Here is a 19974-nt window from a genome sequence, read left to right as displayed (position 1 = left end):
CTATTTCTTATTTTTTTATTTTCTTTTTTCAGTTCACTTGCCTGGTTTTACTTAATTTTCTTCATTAATTAGTATAAAATAAAGCTATATTTTAAAAAGTACTTTGTCTTGGGGAAAAAAAAGTATTTTAGAGGAAGGGCCCCAAAGACCCATCTCTAAAGGAGGAGGTATTGGTAGTTAATGGTGACCAAGGAAAAGAGATTCGTCCTCCTTTGGGGACACGATTGCTGGTAGGTTGCTCACACCTCAGTTGATAGTGCCACATCCATGCATAGGTGGACAACACTAATTAGACTGAAAGGTTGGTGACAATTTAAAATACAAAAGAGAATGGCATGGGGAGAGGAGTGGGGCAAGAGACAGTAGCGGGAAGAAGAACGAGAGTATGGTGGCCAGGTGCGATCAAAATAAGTTACATAAATGTATTCACATTTCAAAGAATAAACAGTATTCTTTAAAAGTACTTTCTCTGGTTATGAACACACTAAGGGATATGTGTGTATATACAAACACACAGGCGCACACACACACAGAGTGAGAGAGATGGGGCGGGGGAACGTTCCAGAATAGGCAGTTTAAACACGTTCATCACACTGATTATCATATTACTGAAGTGTTTATGGTCGTTATTAAACCTCTCATTTCCCATCATTTACCTTGCTGTTGCCTTGGAATAATTTGAAGGCTATTCATGTTTCAGGTGTTATTTGCTTAGTTATAGTTCAGCCTACTATTAAATTCTTGGTATCTTTGGAGCTGTGCAGAGGGTCAACAAAGGGCCTCATTACTTTATTGCGTTTTAGAACCATAGGCAAATACATATTGTGAGAGAATTATTAGAATTCTCTACCACTCTCTTGCCTGTAATGAAAGTCAATTTTGCAAATCACAATACTGGAGAGGTAAAATAAATAAATAAAGATGAAAGCATTCCTCACACCTGCCTCCCTCAAGCGCTCCAGCCTTTCCTGAGTGCTCTGATAGTTAAACCCTCCCACCCTCGGCTTTGTGCAAAAGCTTCTTTCTCCCAGCTGCTGAAAAACAGAAACACATCACCTCCTAGAGTCCAGTCCAGTGCTGTTTGCCCCCAAGCCTGCAGTTCTAGCTGCTTAAACAGAAAGAATAACCCAGGGCAGGTTCGCTCCTCCCACTGAACCAGGTCCTTCATGCATCCCCATTGCTCTTTTCCTGGAAGAGGTTGTTCTGTTTCATATTTGATAGGATTGAGATCAGAGTTCAAAGCCTTATTAGGCTTCTACTCATCCACCAGTTTCCTGGAGTTATTCCTTTTATGCCCCAAAATGGCTTTGTATTAAACAAGGCTCCCCTTCCCATCTCATTCCCTACCAATCATATTTTATTCCTATCATCCCATTCCTTCCTGCAAGTCTTTGTTTCTTAGACTTATTTCACATATATGAGTGTTTTATCTAAACGTGTGTGGATACCACAAGTGTGCCTGGTATCTGAGGAGCTCAGAAGAGGGTGAAAAGGTCTCTTGGAACTAGAGATGGGATGGTTGTGATCCACCATATGGGAGTGGTGAACCTAACCCACATTGCAAGAGCAATCCCCGAACTATGTTTCCAGCTCCTCTTCAAGTCTCAGGGGCTCAGTGACCTAGGCTGCTTCTTTCCATCAAGTCCCATTACTCTATACCTGGCATTTATTCCCTGACATGCACTCATTTCAGAGCAAGCAACACTTTCTTCTCTAGCATTAGTGGCTACAAGCTTCAGACAAAGATGAGGAATTCTAGCTTTTTAAGATATCCCAGCCATAATTCTGAGGAATTCATCATTCACGGCATACTAGTTCAAGGGTGCATGCTCGCTGAGGCAAGGGTATACTGAATTCCCCCCTCTTAAATATAATTGCTGCCTCTTCATCCTTCCCTCCATCCCCCACTTTAGAGGTTCCCAAAACTTGACCTCCAGTGTCAGCAACACTTATAAACCTTAAAGTGCAACCCTCATCCCTGATGCAGCTTGGATGGGAGCCCAACAATCGACAGCTTGAAATCCCTGCAGGAGAAGCGATGCCCCCATCAGTTAGAGAACTTCCACCCTCAGTCAAAAGCCTCTGTGAGGCAACTCTGCTGTCATTGCGATCTGGAGGCAGCAATCATCCTTAACCTTCCCATCCTGAAATCATCAGTTGCCCCTAAACAGACCTCTGCCATCTTCCAGACACTTTGCCTCCATGCTACCCCAACAGCCACAAGCTGAAGAAGAAAGCAAATCAATAGGCAAGCTTCCTGAACTTTCCAGAGAAGACCCGACAGCATTAATGACCCTCACGGGAGATTCAGATGTAACTGAAAAGGTATCTTTGATGGAAACATCCTGGCCCAGGCTGCAATAGAAGCAGGGCTAGAGAAGGGTCAGCCCTGGCTAGATAGAGAGGCCCCATGGAGTAGGGTAGCTAATTTGCTGCAGCGCTTTGAGCAAGATTGCCAAAGTAGAATACAGACCTTTCAGTCATTTGCTCTTTGTAAGTGGGTAAGACCTTGGCCTGAGAAGCTTCTCTCGCCATGAGCAGCACTAATCTAGAGAATCTTAACCAATCAAAGCAATGAAAGCAAGAAATTGGTGAACGCTCAGACCTCAAAGGGACATCTACATTCTCCCTCCCTCAACCCCTCCAAGTCTCAAGGGACTTCACAGAATACGTGGAAAGAATTTCAGAACTAGAGATGTGGAGGAGAGCTGGGAATGCTGTCCCGTGGACATGACATGGCTGTTGTGTTCACGAATTCTCTGTGGCTGTGGTTGCCAGCACAGGGCCGCGCCAAGAAGATCAGTCACTATTCAAGCAGGCAACACTAATCAGACTCAGTCGTGTCTGCTTGACACTAAAGCCAAGCATCTAGAAGCTACTTTAAAAATTAACCTGTGACTTTTCTCAAAAGCAGGTGTCAATAAAAACACAGCCAGTGTATGTTGGATGAGGCTAAGTCAGGCAATAAACACACATAAGGGTACATTGAGAGTCCTTTGCCCCCAGTGAATTCAGCATCGGGCTTATGACTATGTCCTTTCCATGCCTCAAGAAACTGAAAGTAAAATTGTGAATTATGAGAGGTGTCTGCTTCTCACATCCATAGCTGGAAAATGTACAAACATTAGAGCTTGAATTGGTATTTTAAACCATCTGGTAAGTCAGATTTATCAAGTGAAAGTCATTTAGATAACTACTTTAAAATTGTGTGTCTCCTTAAAAAACAATCTGTCACGTTGGGCAGAAGTAGCCGTATTAGCTCTCACTGTTGGCTGGCAGTGCCAAGTGTCTAGAAGTTGCTTCACAAAAGACAAGTGAATTTACTCAAATATTAGCCTCCAGAGGAACAGAATGGTGAGCCCCTAAATGCTGCTAACTCCAAGGTCAACAAGATTGATGGTTTGCCAAATGTGTCATAAAATGCCTCACTTTGGAGCTGATCCCTGGAGACTTGAAGAATACTTAAAACCTTTCTGCTCTGAGGACAAGCAAACTAATCATGGGGCTTTAGAAAATGCCATGTGGTCATTAAGTCAGAGCAGCATGTCATAAAATTGACATCAGCAATATTTTTCATGGATTGTTTAGAATGAATATAATATCACAAAGATGTTCTCTTTTGCTTTAAGTCCTACTGCAGAAAAATCATTCTGTAAACACCCATCCTCCATACGTAGCTTACTGTTTGTATTATTTGTATTTCTGGTTGGTGACTTTGTGCACATTGGACTGATTAGGTGACTTAACACACAAACTAGTCTCTGCTGATGAAACACCAGCCACCACTGCACAGCGATGCCTCTCAAGAAGCCAACTCAGAACATTGTTTTCAAGTTTCTGTGTAAAAATCTTGTCTCAGTCAATAAGATGCTTCTCATACAAACGTGAGGACCAAAGTTCAAATCCCCAGCACAACTCAAAAGCTGGGAATGACAGCAGGAGTTTGTCAGCCCAGTGCTGGGGGAGGGTCAAAAAGGTTGATCCCTTGAGCTGACTTGCCATTGAGCCCAGACAGCTGGTGAGCTCCCGGTTCAGTGGAAGACCCTGTCTCCAAGACCATGACAGAAAGTAATAGGTGAAGATACTTGATATTGACCTCTGGCACCCACATGGGCAGGCACACCTGTGTACATGCACTCACAAGCACTTGTACACACAACCATAAAAACAGGTACACTATACCAAATACATCACACTTGCACACATGTCTTCAACCAGATCAAGTGAATATGAATAAGTGGATCTCTTTTTGGATTTTAATCTTTTTTGAGGATTCTATGCATGCATGTATGCATATAACATGTTTTGGTCCAATCCACAGCCCCGTTTTCCCTCCTCTCCAACTCTCCCCCTCCCCATCTCCCATCACTCTTCTTCCCAATTTCACAAGCCTTCTTTTTCTAAACTGATTTCTGATCTAAACTTGAATATCACAAAGGTAGTGTCTAAGCCTTTATGAGTTGATCAAGGTTTAAAATCCCATCTCTGCATATTCTGGGTAGGGGCTGAGTGCTGAAAATTCACACCCCCCTGAGAAGGGACATCTACAGGGGGAAAAAAAAAGTCTTCTTGCCAAAGCAGGCACCTAGAGCTTTTCCAGGGTCCTCCAGATATGGAGACTAACAGTGTCAAAGTTTTCTGTGCGTCAATAAAAATAATCCTAAGATCTCTTTGGATTTTGAGGGCATGAAGGAAAATAAACCAGATATTAAGAGTACTCTAAAAATGAAGAAAGTTAGTAAAGAGGCTCAAGAGACTAGATTAGGCCCATTACCCAATGGGATACCACACATTATATACACATTAAGTGGTGTATATAATGCCGCATGCTATTTACTCGTTATATATATATATATATATATATATATATATATATATATATACTTGGAAATCCATAGAGACAGTGAGTGACAGTAAATGACATTATGGGAATAGAAACATTAGAGAAAACAATAGGGGAAGACCCTGGAGTACCAGTCAGTCTTTAATGGACATAAATACTTCCAGGGGTGTTAGTGACCCCAATAGATTATGGCTATAGGCGTACATCTCAACCTCGAATAGTTCCCAAGAGGACAATTACAGAAGCATGAAATTAGTCTGAGAGATCGGTCCTCGGTTCTCTCAAAGGTATCCCATTACAGAATGTTTCATATAGTCAGTAGCGTCATCCGGCCCATCAGCCTTTAGGCTCAGCCACAATCAAGTACTTAGACTTGGAACTCAGACAAACCTCAGTTTCAAGAGGGCTCCAGGCAAGTTTCTTACTCTCAAAATTTGTTTTCTTATATACACGGATTGTCCTTATTTTCTCTCTGTTGCTGCTATAAAACACTGTCCAAAACCAATTTGGGGGAATAAGGTGTTTGTTTGTGCTTACAAGTTACAGCCTATCAGTAAGGGAAGCCAGGACAGGAGCTCAAGGCTAGAACTGAAACAGAGGCCACGAAGGAGTGCTGCTTACTGGCTTGATCCTCCTGTGTTCAACTGCCTTTCTTTTTTTTGGGGGGGGGAGGGGGGGGTTCAAGACAAGGTTACTCTGTAGTTTTGGTGCCTGTCCTGGAACTAGCTCTTTCAGACCAGGCTGGCCTTGAACTCACAGAGATCCGCCTGCCTCTGCCTCTGTGTTGGGATTAAAGGCTTGCACCACCACAGCCCAGCTCAGCTGCCTTTCTTATTCAGCCCTAAGACCCACCTGCCTAGAGATGGCACCACTCAGTATGCTGTGCTCTCCCATACCAATTAGCAACCAAGAAAAAGCCCCCAACGAGATACCCACAGGCCAGTGAAGGAAAGTCCTTGAGTTTGCATCTTTGCAAGAGTACCAAGTTGACCACAGAAGTTAACTACGACAACAGATCAGACCCACCCTATAAACCTATCTCCCCCCAGTTAAACCAGTGAGATGAAAGGACACCAGAAAAGCACCTAGTATGTTCCTAGAGTACACCCAAACCTCTAGCGTTGGGAGAGGAGATCCAGGAAATGTTGGATGGAATTTAGCAGAAGACAGGGAATCAAATAAGAAATACCATCCCGAAGCAGTAAGAAGAAATGGAAATGATTTATAAAAGGATTGGCTACGATGTTCCTGAGAGCCTACCCTGACAGGGGAGACCCACTGCCACGCTCCTTCCCCTGCATATTATCACAAGCAAGCCAAGCTGACGGTGTCACCCAGCCCCAGAGCACTTGCCTACCATGCGTCTGAGCCTCCGCATGAAACAAAAGATCAAGGACTAGCCAAACAACGGCTGAACATACCTTTCTCGGGGAGAATTAAATTTGTGATTCAGTCCAGACTGGAGACTTCTATTCAGCAATATTTCATGCCACGCAAATACCTACATCTGTTGTTTTTCGTTTTTCTGCAATAAATGGGATATTTAAGGGCTGATTTATTCCCTTCTTTATTCTACATGACTAAGAGGGGTGTGTTTGTGAAATGGCTGAACACCTTTTAACTACCACTGAGTAGTTCTCGTGCTTCCACAAAGCATATAGATCCCACGCATTGGGGAGCAAGGGGGAGAAGGAGCAGGCTCTCACTTTTGAGAGGAACAGAAATCTAAATAAACATACAAAATATCTTAAAGGGGAACAGTAGAAGAGGAGACGTAGCCTTTTACAGAGGATAGCAACAATAGCATCCTGTTTTTAAACAGAGAAAAAAATCTCTTCAAAATCTAGCTTTTAAAAAAGGTCAGAGAAGTTTAAGGTTTACTCAAGTGTAAATGTCAATCGGAGTGAGTGGTACTGAGAAAATGGGGGAGATCGCTGACCTTTAGTCCAGAAGAAGGCTAGACATGGTGCCCAAGAAGGGAAAAGGGAGGAAAAACTTGAGAATTTTTACCTAGGAAACTATTATAATGAAGGCAACAATAATTTACTGAAATTGCTACTTCATCACACACCACCAGGATTTTTGTTGTAAAGCCATGCCGCCTGTGGTTAAATTAAACGGTGACAGGATGGTGGAGCAGGCTTTATGAAACAGCAACACCCAAATCATGGCATAGAGACTTATTATTAATTATGAATGCTCGGCCTTAGTTTAGGCTTGTTTCTAGCCTTAACCCATTTCTATTCACCTATGTGCTGTCCCAAGGCTTGTTTTTCTCACCTACCTACTGTCCATCCTGCTTTCCCGCTTCCTCCATATCTGGCTGGCTGGCCCCAGGCTAGCTGGGCCCCAGCTGTCCGACTGACTACCCTTTTCTCTCAGCCCTGCCCATTCCTCCTCTGCCTAGTGACTGGCCATCCATCCTTTTATTAGACCAATCAGGTACCTTATGCAATCAAGGTGAAACAGCAACACATCTTTACAGAGTTAAACGCAGCATAAACAAAAGCCACACGTCTTTACGTAGTTAGAGCAAATGAATCATAAACAAATGTAACACATCTTCACATAGCTAAACAATTATTCTGCAACACAAACAAATGCAACACATCTTTACAGAGTTAAATATTCTACTCCACAGCAGTTGGGGAAGTAGATCAGTGGATAAAACACTTCCCCACACTCGCATAAGAACCACTGTTCAGAGTCCAGCATCTGTGTAAAAGCAGGGCAGCTATAGAAGCTGAGGTAGGAGACCCCAGAACAGACTGGTTAGCTAGACTAGCAAAACGGGAGAGCTCCATGCTCCGAAAGAGCTGCCTTGGGAAATGAAGTAGAGAGAAATCAAAGAAGGCATCCATCATTGGCCTCTAGTGTATTCAGAGATACATGTGCATATACACACATGCACCCATACGCACATAAACATGCGTGTGCTAAAAGATGTGATACACTAGATTAGATGAGGTAGGGTCAAATATGTGATGTGATATTTGATTTTGGTTCTACAAGTGATTACAGTTAAGAGATTGCAAAGTCTCAGAAGAGACTTTGAACTTTAGACTTTCAAATAAGTGTGGGACTGTGATAGACTGTGGGGACTTTTAAAGTTGGACCGGATGCATTTTTGCATTGTGATATGGCTACAAGCCTTTGGGGGCCAGGAGTAGAATGTAGTGGTTTGAAAGAAAATAGCCCCAAAGGGAGTGCACTATTAGGAAGTGTGACTTTGTTGGAGTAGGTGTGGCCTTGTGCCTGAAGTTGAACTCACTGTATACCTTAGGATGGATTCCTGATCTTCCTGTCTTTACTGGTAGCATGCTGGGATTCCAAGCATGTACCACTACACTTGGCTTGGCAGTGAGTTTTTAAACCACATTTTTGTATGTCTTCTCATTTTTTTTTCCATTCTGACTTTTTGTTTTTAATTAGGAAGAGCAAATAAAATGGCAGTCAATCTATCCCACAGCCTGGTTTCCCCTGGTCCTTGGGCAAGGAGAAAGTATGGCAGGAAATGCATTTCAGGCTCAGCCTCTCAGAATCCCACCTGGGTCGTGAAGTGCATCTGTTGACTGGAACTGCCTCATTCCTGTCTTCAGCATCCATTTTGATCTCATCCTTTCGACATACTGCACAGCTCACTCCTACATGAGAGCTGCTCCAGCCCACAGCCTTCTGGTTTCTAGCAACTTCCACCGCTCTTGATAAGCCAAATCACCGTCTGTGGTGCCTCATTCAGGAGGGATGAGCTGATCTGGCACAGGAAGGAAGAAATGGCACCATGGTTTCATCATCACAATTCCAAGATCTTATCTGAGGGCAGCTCCTCAGCCTCATTCCCCTCCCTCCCTGTGATCTGTGGAGCTACTCCTAAAATCACAGCCCTCTGGGAATTCTAATGTAGCATCACCATATGTGAAGAGCTTGCAGTGGCTTTTGTCATCCTCGTGCGCCTGAACAGCTTCCACAGAGTCGAGCAATTTCCCCCTCTCATTGTCCCACAAGTAATTCTTGCCAACACCAACTTCCTCTCCTGTCTTTAATCAGTCTGAGAGATATTCTGTATAAAGAATAAGGAAGCTGTGGAGCTTGGTCCTGTGAGTCACATTCTTCATGAGGGATAATGAATGGTGGGAACAAAATAAGCACTCTGCTATGGAAATGGTGCCTGAGTGTGGGTTTGGCCCAGACTCTTCATCTCCCACATCCTCTGTGGACCATGGTGCCAGCATCTTCATAGTGAAATTCTTCATTAGCATCAGTATGCTCTCAGCCTTCTTCATCTAGGTCTGCGTCCTACTTCTTCTCATTTCTCCTCCTCTTCCTCGATTTCCTTATCCTGCTGCTTGGTCAACTTCTTCATTTGTTGATCAAACTACAGGAGCTGGAGCAGCTTCTCCACCCAGGCATAGCTGTGAGTCCCCAACCTTGCCACTCCTGGATTCTTCTGCAGAAGCTGAAGTCCCTTTATTGGGATATATGAATGACAGAGCCTTAATGGCCACATTTATGGTACCTTGGCCATGTCGTCCACACTTAGCTCCTTCTCCACATTCTTATTCATTATCTCCGTGGTAATTCACAGCCTGTACCACCTCCATCTCCAGTTCCACATACAGTCAAGAGTTAAGGTAACTTTTCCTAGGCATTGGAATTGGCAAACTTATATCTGCAGATAGTGTAGTGAATGGCTATGTTCTTGGCTCCTCCACCACAGCCTGCTGCTTCCTCGATGCCATCACTGGTGACATGGGACATATTGGCCATTTGGAGATGGCAACTTTAGCAATGCTAGCCAGTCTTGCAGTAGGTCTACTGCATCTCCAAGTCACAGAATGCCACCTGGCAGGTGATGCAGGCATCTGTGGCCATCACAAGGCAGGAAGTAAGAGGCAACCATGCCTCCATATTCTTAGAGCACACCAGACAGGATGTGTGGGGACGTGAAACTAAAAGCAGTTCTGCTTCAAAATGGATAGGAATTTTCTTCACAGGACAGCTACTGCCGGGAAACATGCTTGCACAGTTAATCCCTGGCTCTGAACTCTCAGCTTTTTCTCTGAACACAACCGGTCTTTTTTTATTCCTGGAGGAATTGGAATTGGAACAGGGCTGTTTTTCCAATGTTAATTTGGATACCTGTCCCTATAAAAGACAAGATTCCAGAGTGGAGGATAAGTCTTTGGCCTCTCTCATAGTGTCTACCCTTCCTCCCACACACTACTGAGTAATTTTTCCACTACTTCCTCCTCTTTCATAGAGTAGTCTTTTTTTTCTTTTTTTCTTTTTTCTCTTCTTTTTTTTTCGGTTTTTGGTTTTTGAGTCAGTGTTTCTCTGTGTAGCTTTGGAGGCTGGCCTCGAACTTACAGAGATCTACCTGCCTCTGTCTCCCGAGTGCTGGTCTAAAGGCATGCACCACCACAACCTGGATTTTTTTGTTGCTGTTGTTTTTAAAGATTTTTTTTACTTATTTTTTTATGTATACAGTGTTCTGCCTACATGCCAGAAGACGGAACCAGATCTCATTACAGATGGTTGTGAGATACCATGTAGTTGCTGAAAATTGAACTCAGGACCTCTGGAAGAGCAACTGGTGTTTTTAACCTCTGACCTATCTCTCCACCCGCCCCCCCCCCACGGGGTATTCTTATGGCCAAAATCTCTGGCAAGGAGCCCAGGATCTGATACAAATCCCTCCCCTTCCTGAGGGTCTCTAGGGCATCTTTCATGCTGGCCCATACCCAACCTATAGAAAACATTGAGATACTTGTCTTGTTGGATTCTTCCTGTCCTTTTATATATCATCCCTCCCTTTCTTAATCATTGTCACAGAGTACCGAGGCCACAGTTTCAGCTTCTCTTCTGAGGGGCCTTTTCTTCCCCCATCACAGGTAATTTCTTTATTCTGGGACCTCAGCTTTCTAATGAGCTCCAGAATCATTAGACTTTCGTAACTTTTTCTCACTATTGGAGTAACAGTGTCGCTGCTTCCAGTTCCCTGCATCCTTAGGGAACGCATAACCACTTGTCTAGGATTTCATACCAAGCTCCATAAGTTACATAATTTATGAGTGCCTGAAATATTCTCACCATGACAAAGGCTGTAAAGACCTGGATGGAAGTACTGGTGAGGGCCACCTTCTTGACCATAGACATCACCTTCTAACTCTGACCTCAAATGGTGAAAGGGACAAATTGTTTCTGTTAGGACTATCTTTAGAGATGTTCTATTCTCCTTCATAAGACTTATCCCTATAATCTACTCCCCTCCCAAAGCAAGGACCCACTAAAACCATCATGTCAGTAAAGATGATTTCAACACACGAGTTTAGAGGAGATGAGGGCACACATTCTGAACGAGCACTCACCTAGCCTCTGTGGGCCACTAATGGTAACAGCTAATATAGTTATGATGTGTCTAGCTGGGTGCTTGCTACGAGAGTCATACAGAATAGATCATTGAAACCTCTTTATTACGTCAGCTTCCTAGACTGAAAAACCCAGAGCCGTAAGTGCCCAAGATCTCACAGTTGCTAAGTAGTAGGAACTGAATGCAAACGAGAGCCATATTGTCTGTGCTGTCACTTGTACTCTGTACGGCACCTGTACTCCCCTAGGAAAGGGCCAAGTGCCAGCCTTCCAGGGTCATATAATCGCATTGAAATAAGACTCTGGTGGCTGTAGGAGGAAGCAGTCATGGTTGCCTCTTACCCTTAAAAGTGATAAAAGGGGGCTAGGAAGGAATGGCAGGGGTTGGGGGTGGCTCGTCCATTCCTGTTTCTTCCCACCTCCAGGCTCACATACAGGAAATCTATATTCTGACCATGATGGGAAAATGTCTTCCTTAGGCTGAAATGTCAGTTTGTGGCTGGAAAGAAGGATAAATGACTTCACCACTATGAGATGTTTGCTGGATTCGGGGGAAATACAGTCTATATTCCATATGCTTTTCCCCTAAGCTTCCACCACCAGAACTGAAAGTTCAGACTCCATCAACCTATGATTTCACATGGTGTCTCATTGACTCCCTCTTACCATGATTAAGCAGTAATCTGTGTAGCACCAGTCTTACCGGGAAAGATTCAGCATGTCTGACCTGGTGGCTTGCTTCATTGTGTCTTCCCCAGGAGAGGGGAGCATGGCCTCTGAGCTCACTTCCTCTTTCTCCCAGCATTCTGTTCTGTCTACTCCTCCCACCTATGTTTTAACCTATGAGGGCCAAGCAGTTTCTTTATTTTTTAACCAATGACCTTCCTCCATCATTTCCCCTTTTTCTGTTTAAACAAAAAAAAAGGAAGGCTTTAACTTTAACATAGCAAAATTATATATAGCAAAACAGTTATTAGGCAAGAATTACAGTTACAATATTTATATCTATTTCATCTTTTATCATAACTAAGGAAAACTATAATTATCTATTCATTCTTCAACTCCATCAAAGACTCCAGAAGGATATAATACTATCTAAGTAAACAAGAAATAAGAAAACTCTAGAAATGACAGAGACATCTCACTGCCTGGACAGTCATCCAAAGTTCTTTTGTACCGTTGGGGCATCCATCTTCAGCCTTCAGGCCCATAGTATCCAGCAGACATTTTCTTCAAGCAGGAAATTCCAAAGACAGTTCAGTCACTTCCTGCTGTATCCTGCAGAATGTCTCGCAGACTCTCATGAGTCAGGAACCCCAAAAGACCGTCTCACCTTTAGGCAAGTTCAGCAGTCCTCTCTCTGCGGGTTCTTTGTGTCCAGTTTATGCATCAGTCCAGGCAAGAGCAGTTTCTTGCCCAAATGGCTATCAAACTCCATAACGAGCCTCTTCAATGCCCATCTTCCTCTTGAAGTAGCTGGGGATGCCAGGAACAGACATGTCTCATTGTCATGAAAAGCCCTAAGTTATTAAAATATTTTAAATGCCATATTCTGCAGTCTTTGAAAGATATGAAGAATGTCTATCTAACTGAAATATATCTCTATATATCTAGAAAATCTAACTAACATGACTACAAGCTTGACTATTATTTATGATTATCCACTAACAACCTATATTTCCTAATTATACATTACATTTTAATAATGAACTAACAATCACAATACCTTAATCAAGATCAGAAATACATACACATATAACAAAATTGACCTTAAATTTAAATCACTAAAGCAAAATCCATATCAATGCAAATTATTCATATCTCTATCATATCCCCCTTTAAATGTAAAAGAACATTTATAAACAATTTTTGGGAATATGGGCACAGTTATTTCTCTCCAAACTGCTTCCTGCTGAATGGGGGTGTCGTTAATTAGGTCTTTCATGGTATAACCTGTGTGCTAGTTTCATCTCAGTTGGCAGTTGAGCAAAGCAATTTTCTGAAGGTGTTCACAGCAACCCTTCAGGAGGGCGTGGTCCATCATACCATATTGGGATAGAAGCAATCCACAGACTCTTACCCTCTGTGAAAACAAAATAAGAAACTCCTTTCCAAAGCATCATGTCCTTAGATCCAAATTTCAAAGTCAAGGCATTTTCAAAATATCTATGTTGGATTAGTTCAGCAGCATTTATAAACAAATATCTTTTAGCAGCTGTTGCTCTTTTCTCAGCATTCAAACAATTCAAAGAGAGCATAATAGCATACAGTATCAAGATTCTCTGTGTATTTTCCATCTTTGTGTGGCTTTATTTTAACTCTATTTTGTATATTTTTACTTTTATTTTATATTCTCTGTATATCTTTGTCCTGGAATAACTCTGTACACCAGGCTGTCCTTGAACTCTCAGAGATCCCCCTGTCTCTGCCTCCCAGGCATTGGGATTAAAGGTGTACGCTACTACACCTTGAACTCACAGAGATCTGTTTGTCCCTGCCTTCTAGGCACTGGGATTAAAGGCATGTGCTACCACACCTTGAAGTCACAGAGGTCAAGCTCCCTCTGCCTCCCAAGTGTTGGAATTAAAGGTGTGTATTACCACACCCAACTACTCTCTTTCTTCCATTTTTTACTTTTAAGAACTTTAACTTTTAGTTTGCATATATTTTTAACACACTGTAAATCATTTAAACATTTTATTTGACTTTGAATCTTTCTTTTACTGTATATGTCTCTTTTTTGACCACATGAGTCTTTAATTTACCAAGCAATATTGGTAGGACTAAAGCTGTTGCTTTGGCGGCTGGATCCAGCCGATTCCTTAGCTTTCCAGCCTCATGGCAGAGATACAGGCTGTCGCCATGTTTACCGCCACAACTCTATGGCATTTCAAGGTCCCTGCCAGCAAGTAAGTTGCAGCATTATATCCGCAGACAACACTCAAGTCCTCTCTCTGTAGTCGGCCCTCCTGCCTCAAACAGTTAGAGTTTGCCCTGGCAGGATGGCCTGGAAAGCCGGCATTTTAAAACAGCACAACATTTTCCTGCTACGGCTGAAAACAAACAAGCATGCAGTCAGCTTTTCAATACCATTTAAGTGTTTCGTGGCAGGACCTCTTAATGAGCTGCAGGGTTTTGCAGCTAAAGCTGAGTCAGGAGCCTCTCTTAGATGAGAGTGCTTGCTTGCCTTTAGCAAGCAGAGTAGACCCGAGAAATTGTTGCTACCAAGAAAACATGCTTTACTCTTTCCCAAGCTTTCTCAGGCTTTCAGTTGGATTCAGTTGTCCACACGTCTGGGCACCATTCTGTTGTGAGAGCTGTGGGCTGTGTTCCTGCCGCCCCAGCTCCTGGTCGCCTGGCTAGCTTTAAACCTGAAATAACAACACAAAAACTGTATTCATTTAAACACTGCTTGGCCCACTAGCTCTAGCCTCTTACGGGCTAATTCTCGTATTTTGCCTATCCCATTTTTAGTAATCTCTGTAGCTCCAGTCTTACCGGGAAAGATTCAGCATGTCTGACCTGGCGGCTTGCTTCATTGCGTCTGCCCCGGATGGGGGAGCGTGGCCTCTGAGCTCTCTAAATCTGTTTTTTCTAGCCACTTGTATTTATTGATACATGTTTGCTTAGTGCTCTTAATACCTTTGCTGTGGAAGGGTAGTGTTTAGCAACAAGGTACACTATGGAGACGAAGCTGGGAAGCTTGTGCATACACGAAGTAGCTGCTATCTCAGGGCTGTCAGGGCTCCTGGAAATGCCATTAATTGGGCACCTGGGGCTGGTCTTTGTCTCCAGGCACTGATGACTGCTGAGTGTCTGGGAACGTGGCGATAGCCTCCTGTTGTTTATCACCCAGGGGTGTGGTAGCATCAGCACCATAGGTTTCAAAAACTTCTGCTAACTCAGGGGTGAATGGTGAGCCAGCAGCTGCAGGGGTGACTCTGAGGAGTCACTGCCTTTGGCCTCAAGGCCCCCTGGCAGTAAATAAGACCAAGGGAATATGAATACCAACTGTATGGATACTCTTTGCCTGTGCATCCCCCACCTCTGCCATCACAGACATCCCTTCGACCTCAACGCTAGGGTTGGAACCCTTCCTCCAGTCCACTAATGCATCCTGATGTCCAAAGCTCACCCCAGAGGCCATGGCCTCAGTCTCCAGTGCACTCTGGACAGCTGCCCTTACAGGAAGAAGAACTAACAGTAGCAGATAAGCAGCCATTGGTGGTGCCATCAAAGAACCCACCAATACCTGAGGGGCCAATAATGGATTTTGCTGATCCACAATTTCCAGCAGTTTTCCAGATAGTCCATTTGATATCCCGGAGACTAGCGGCACATAGTTAATGACAAACTTTTTACCCAAGCAAGTTTTATATGTCTTATAGAGCAAACCAATTGAATGTGCCTGTCAGAGTTGGCCTTGTGAGTTCAGAAGAAATATCTGGAGGAAGAGGAAGTCCCATGGCCTTTGGAACTCTGTTCCCATGATTTGAAGACCTGAGACAAACCCTTAGGGGACTGAATCTCAATTCACACAAGGGCAGAGACTACACTGTGGAAGTAGAATTTCAGGTGGCTGCAACCAAAGGGCCTAAGAATGGAGAGGGTCTACAAGGCTCTCGGCTGCAAGAAACTGGTCCAGTCAACTGGGAAAACCCAGCTCATCTCACAAAAAGCACCCAGTGTCCTTGCAGGACTCCTTTGTTTTCCCCAGTTTAAAGCCTTTTAAACTTCTTGTTCTCTATCTAATTTTCCAGTCTGAAAGACTGCTGGACTTGAAAAATATAAAGCTCAGCTTCTTGTCTATATTTTTTATCAGTTATAAACCTGTTGGCCTATTATTAACTAGCTCTTACAGCTTAAACTAACCCATAATTCTTATATGTTTAGCCATGTGGCTTCTTGGCACCTCACTCAGTGAGGCATTCTTATCTTGTTTTCACTGCGTGTGACTGGTGACTGACTCTGCCTTCCCTCCTCCCAAAATTCTCTTAGTCTGGTTTCCCTGCCTATACTTCCTGCCTGGCTACTGGACAATCAGCATTTTATTAATCCAGTATGAGTGACAAATCTTTACAGTATACAAGAGCATTTTCCACAGCAGTCTTGTTCATTTTATCCTAGTGGCTGGAGAGATGGCTCAGCATTTAAAAGTGAGTACTGCTTTTGCAGAGGACTAGAGTTGAATTCCTAGCACCCAAATCAGGCAGCTCACAACTACCTGTAATTCCAGGTCCAGGGGAGTCCAATGCCTCTGGCTTCTGTGAGCTTCAGCACTTACGCAAACATACCCATACAGGACATGCTTTTGTGTGTGTGTGTGTGTGTGTGTGTGTGTGTGTGTGTGTGTGTGTGTGTGTGTGTATGCAAATATACATATAATTAAAAATAATAAATTCTGGATTTTTTTTAAAAAAAGAAGAGGAGGAATGTGGATGGAGATAAATTCAGCCTTCAAGAGCACAAACTGCTGTTGCAGGGGACCCTACACACAACCACCTGTAACTCCAGCTATAGGAGGTCCAATGCCCCTTCTGGCCTCCATAGGCACTACATCCACATGTACAAACCCACACTTAAACACACATAATTAAAAATTTTAAGTGTTGTGCCTAATGCTTGGAATAAAATAAATAAAATTTATTTGGACTTGAGGATTCTGGACTATCATCTAACTTTAACCCTCATGAAATCTATATGTTAGGTGTAATCCCTAACACTACTATAGACGGAAACTGAGACTCTGCAACCCTCAAACATTGGACTAGGTTTGATAAATTAGTAGTTTGCAGGACTGACTTCAAACCTGGGCAGTCTGAGTCAACAGGTTTTTATGTCAGACACAGCTCTTTTCTGATCCCTAAATACAAAGCAAAAGTTGCATTTGAATCCTGATTATAAGAAAATGATCCATAGAATCAAACTATGGCACATCTGATGGGTCATGTGGTTGGGTCTCATGTCCTTGCTGCCCCTTGGTGACCTCCTCTGCTCTGCTCTAAGATTTCAACCTTCATTGGAATAGTAGGGATGCTTAAAGCTCTGTCTTCATGGCTCCTGCTACATCTAACCCCCCCAGCCACGGTGGCATTCATTCAACAAATACTCACTGGGTGAGTCACAAGTGAGCTATGTGCTGAATAGACCAAGGATTTTTAAGACCTTTAAGAGTTGATACAAGTGAGAAGAAATCAAAAATAAATCAATCAAAATCTTATCACTTCATGCGTTATTACATTGTATGGCTACATCATTCATCTAATGTGTCACCTTTGGGGATGTTTAGGCGCTTTCTTATTTTTTTAAATTATACACAACATTGACATTAATAATTTTTCAAGATAAATATGAAAATATTAGGCTGATGCTATAGAACAAAGCCTATGAATTGAATTTCTGGATCAAATTTGTTAGAATTTAGCAAGTTGTATGCCATAAAAATTGCTACTGATCTATAATTCCAATAAAAAATCTCTACTTTTCTGCATTTTCTCTTCTATTAATGTGGGATACACACACTGTGTACACACTATTATGACCCTGAGTAAAATGAATTAACCTTTCTAGTCCTCTGTGCACTCTGGATTGGAACAAAAGAAGCACTTTGGAAAGTGGAAAGAGGTGAAGGGAGTGTTAACCTTACATTGCTCTGCATGGGATTAGACGGCAATGTTCCTAACTAAACAGCAAAAGGCAAAATGAAAAGCAATTTTTGAAGGCAAAGTACTAAGTTTGACTTCTGACACACTGAATCAGAGGAAACTGTGCTCCCTGAAGAGTTGAAGCCCTGGTGAGGGGAAAGATTTACCAGGAGAATGGCACAGGTTGATAGGTTGATAATAGATAGCATCAACTTAGAGGATCTGAAAAGAGACAGAGCTGTAAGCATGTCTGTGAGGGATTTTCTACATTAGGTTAACTAAGATGGGAATAGCCACTCCAAATAGGAATTTTTAATTCAGAGGTAAGTAAACGCTTGCCCAAGATTAAGTATCATAATTCTTCATCAAATAATCTTCTCTGGAACTGAAGAGAAAATTCTTTCCCACTAAGCTAGTGTTAAATTTCTTTCATCACTGACCTAGCTGACAATGTCAAGCCTTATCTTTTGTTGTCATTGAGGCTGTCACTGTCATCATCATTGTCTTCTTCCTCCTTCCTCCTCCTTCTTCTCCCTTCTCCTCTCAGGCCTGAATTCAAATACACGAGAAAGAGTAAAAGGGCCAGAGGAGGAATCACAAAAAGAAAGTATTCTGATAATAAAACACCTTGCCACATGAAAAGGTCAGATGAGTGTTTGGTTTCAGTTTGTAATAGGCTTCAATTTAAACAACCCCAGCCATGAAATACCAAGCAATTTTCTGACCTTTTTAGCTGTGGCTACAAGCACTTTGGTTCTTGGGACAGTTTATGTCTATATTTGACACTAACTAAAAGAAACAAATTGTTTCTAGGTACTTTGCTCCCATGATACAAAATACAACCCATGTGTCTGAATGGTGAAGGCTGACAGCTGCTGGGGGATTCTGTCCATTTCCTGCATTTCGCTTTAGCCATCAAATATTGGAATTCACTTTCTAATCTGTATTGCCCATCTTAGGAAGCTTATGGAAGATGGGGTTTACCTTCTATATGAGCTGAGAAAGCAAGACATTCATATGCCAGGCTCCTCATAGGGCATAAGACCTGGTCTTCATCAATCAGATGATAGTACCCTGACTGGTCTTTGAGTGAAAATCTAGAGATACAAATAATCAAAAATAAGAATCCATTCCAGAAGTAGGATCAACAATGGCAGCAGAATTTTATAGTTTCTAAACACAGAAAAGTTAAGGAAGAGCACCCATGCCCAGGGGCAGTCATGATTTCAGGCACAACACAGTCCCTAGACTGCCGTGTCTTCACAAATCAGTGTTTCACATGAGTTTATCAACGGTGCTACCTGCACCCTGTTTTCTCTTGCTTCTGTCCTCATCCTCAGCCTGTATGCCCAGACTTCACAGCAACTATGTGAGTACAGCTATATCATTTTTACAAAATGGGTATGAAAACAGTAACTGGAATACTTGAGTAGAAGAGGACCAACAGAAATAGGGTGTGTGAGAAAAATAATGAAGGTAAGAAATAAGATAGAACTATATTGTATACCATCAGAAATAGTCAACATTTTTAGACTAATTTCAGGAACGCACTCTTGTTTATGACAAACAAAAGCAGCTTATTTTGGGGGGAAAAGCAATAAAAGGGAGTTTTTGAGTTATGGTTAGTCACAGGTAGAGGAGACAGCACAAATGCCTGTGATCACATTTCACAGCATCTAAGGCAGAAACAAGGTGTAGGCTGACTTCCTGCCCATATTCAGATCTGCCTCTAGATATCTCTATTTCAGTCAGAGACGACACCTCCGAAAACTCACAATGGTCTGTCTCCATCTCTTGCTTCTTCCTAGCACCTATTTCCACATACTTCCTGCTTTCTTTGATAATGGCTATTCACGTGAATCTCTCTTCCTTCCTCCACACTCCCAGTGGCCAAACTTAAGGCGGGGATGTAAAACTTCCTCCATGCATAACTGCTACTCTATATTTTAACTAAACTACCTGTCTCCAGTGTATCCTTCCTGTGCCAAATTAATCTTCCCAAGACATTGCCTCATCATTCTCAGATCAACTCTCCACGTCTAATGGTTGTCTGTGAAGTGGAATCCAAACTGCCCAGCATGACACATGAGACGCCTCGTGACGATGCCTTCCTGCTTC

The 19974-nt window shown here is 42.7% G+C and overlaps 1 pseudogene; it reads left to right on the top strand.

The window, feature by feature from the left end:
- Window positions 1–385: 385 nt before the first annotated feature.
- Window positions 386–15944, top strand: LOC121463971 (annotated as a pseudogene).
- The last annotated feature ends 4030 nt before the right edge of the window (window positions 15945–19974 follow it).

Source organism: Microtus oregoni, unplaced genomic scaffold, assembly GCF_018167655.1.
Source record: "Microtus oregoni isolate MIOR12 unplaced genomic scaffold, Mior012 000027F_ref0000203, whole genome shotgun sequence".
Taxonomy (NCBI): Eukaryota; Metazoa; Chordata; class Mammalia; order Rodentia; family Cricetidae; genus Microtus; species Microtus oregoni.
Note: the sequence above shows the minus strand (reverse complement) of the source record. Positions and strands in the feature narration are given on the sequence as shown.